Below are 3,115 nucleotides of genomic sequence, written 5' to 3'. Positions count from 1 at the left end.
GCGATCGATCGTAACCATGGTGCGACCGATCGCAATAACAGAAAGTTGGATTTCAACATTCTGTTACTGCGATCGATCGCACATTGTGTGCGATCGATCGCAGTAACAGAATGTTGGTATCAAACTTTCTGTTATTGCGATCGGTCGCACCCAAGGTGCGATCGATCGCAGAAACAGAAAGTTTGATTCCAACTTTCTGTTATTGCAATCGGTCGCACCCATGCAGAAAAGCTCAAATATATATATATATATCACTGCATTATTTAAAATTTTTAAATAAAGTGACACAATATGCACCGTCGATTCCATCCTCCTAAAGAAAGATTTTAAATTGTATATATTTGCCATTTGGTTAGTTGTTACATATGGACTAATTTGAAGAGTTAATTCTCATTTCATAATTCATATTAAATTTTACAGATCTAATAGTGTATATATATATTATATGATGAATATATTGATACCTTATGGAAAGATTTTACACTGTTAAATATAACAAAATAAAATCTAAACCGTAAAATAATTCATCTCAGTTTTAAGTGAAAATATATTGATACCTTGCAATTCAAAAACCATCTATGATGTGCAAATACGGGGTCATTCCCATAAGAAAACACAAAAGCAAGTCAAAAGAAACAAAACTAAAGACAAATAAAAGATTAACTTAAAACATACTAAACAAAATAAAAAGGGTAAACTATGGGGTGCCTCCCATGAGCGCTAAGTTTAATGTCTTCAGCCAGACGATAGTCCCTGCTTACTATTGTCTAGAAGATGATGCTCCTGCAGATGGTGGTGGCAACCGGTTGACAATGGACTGCATCAATTCTTCTAAGGCGCCTAGGCGTTTGTCCATGATTCGCTATTTTTCCGAGCCTCCTTTCTTTGGCCAGCCAACTCTCTCCGAAGGCCCGCTATTTCTTCACTAACTGAGCGGTTTCGTGCTTCACGAAAAATTCTCGGGGCCTCCTCCTCAGCTGCCTCTGAATCAACTATTGGTTCATCTTCGGCCATTGGCTCGGCCTCATACTCTTCCGCAGCAGCTGCTGGTGCTGGAGCTACCTGGGGCATGTGGGAGAGGCTCTTGTTCCATTGGCGAATGCCAAATATGGGAGTAGTAGTGACTGGTTCATCAGCTGCGGTACCCTTGACGCCTTTCTTCCGGAGGATGTAGGAGATTAAGTATGGGAAAGGCAACCCCCATGAATGTGTGGACCCCGCTCCTCCAACGTGCACCCCATTCCAAAATTTGTAAATTTGCCTCCAAATTATGTCGGGAATGGAGTACCAAGCACCTTTATGGAAGGCGTAGAGTGCTTGAAGAAATTGATCCCGCCTCTGACTTTTGTGCCCCAAGGGAAACGCATTACGGTGTAATACGGAGTCCACAAACCAAAGCCGCTGAGGTAGCTTTGATCGGCTGGCGGCATTATGGTGGGCATCGGCATACATCCCTTCGCACATGTCGTCAATAATTTCCGCCACGTAGAAGCTGTCCGGTTGGTCAGCAAGTTGTGCGGCTTCTGGAGGTTGCTCATCATTGCATTGAAGGGCAGCAGCAATGTCGGCCCGTGTTATGTCAATAGCTTTGCCTTGCACTTTCGAAGAGAGGGCAGCTATGTTCCTGCAGTCATGATATAGGTGGACATAAAACTCGATCACCAATTTTCTGTAAGCAGTGGGGGTGACCGGCTTGAAAAGCTTCTTTAGCCCCCGTCGCTTGAACTCGGCGACCGCCCATTGAGTCCCCTCAAGATTTTCAAAGTCTTCGCGAATGGCGAAAGTGGTCTCAAATAGCAGCTCCCGTTCCTCAAAAGTGGGCGGGGGAGAAATGGCTCGGGTATCAGACCCTCGGGAGGACGAAGCTCGAGTTCTTGGCATGATGAGCTTGATTGGGGACTTTTGTCGAACACCTGGCGTGCACTAGAGATAGGCAAAATTGCAAAACAACACAACTTCGCTCAAAACCCCCTGCAAAAACATCCAAACCCAACCACAACAAAGCAATGTGGGTGGATGAACACCCACAATTGCAGAAATATGAGAAAAAAAAAATCTCGTGAAGGTGCTCGTGGTTGGGGTGTTGATGGGAATGGGGAATGGGGTGTAAAGTACTAGAGGTGGTGAAAACGTACCTGGTATGGTTGCCGGAGAAGACAACCGTGTGGTGGTTGTGTGGTAGAAGTGATTGGCAATGGTGGACGAATCAGTTGTGCCGGAGGTGCGTGGACCAAGCCTTGGAGAGGTGTACGGCGCAGTGGGGAGAAGAAAATTTTTGTGGGGGTGGGGGGAAAGTGACCTAAAATAGGTCACGTGGTGTGCTGTCCGAGTGCGATCGATCGCACACATAGTGCGATCGATCGCACTCGGCCAAGGATCCGCGTGTTGATTCTGTGATTGCGATCGATCGCACACAATGTGCGATTGATCGCAATCACAGAATCACCATACATACATATATATATATATATATTTTATGCAATTATTATTTTTTTTAATTTTTATTGCATAATGTACAACAACTTCGATTATGATATGATCAAATGTGAGATCAAACTTGAAACAATTGAAATTGAATGTTTGATTAGACATCCAATTGGTCCAACCTAGTGCATTCGTAAGATCGATCGTGATAACATCAAATAATCGAACAAAATTCAAACAAATTAAATGTTCAATCGAACATTGAATTGAACTCTAAGCATTTTCTATTATATTAGTGCATTACTTAAATTGATCGGGATACAATCAATAAAACTTGACATGATTGAAGGTTCAATCAAACATCTGCTAAAATCAATTCCGATCGATACTATTACATATTAGTTCGATTGATCGCGATAGGATCAATCATTCGATCAAACATCCGATCGATCATAATGAATTAGTTCGATTGATCGCGATATGATTAAATGATCGATCAAACATCCGGTCGATCCTAATCAATTAGTTTGATTGATCGCGATATGATTAAATGATCGATCAAACATCCGGTCGATCCTAATGAATTAGTTCGATTGATCGCGATATGATTAAATGATCGATCAAACATCCGGTCGATCCTAATGAATTAGTTCGATTGGTCGCGATATGATTAAATGATCGATCAAACATC

This window comes from Corylus avellana, chromosome ca5, assembly GCF_901000735.1.
Source record: "Corylus avellana chromosome ca5, CavTom2PMs-1.0".
NCBI classification, from domain to species: Eukaryota; Viridiplantae; Streptophyta; class Magnoliopsida; order Fagales; family Betulaceae; genus Corylus; species Corylus avellana.
Note: the sequence above shows the minus strand (reverse complement) of the source record.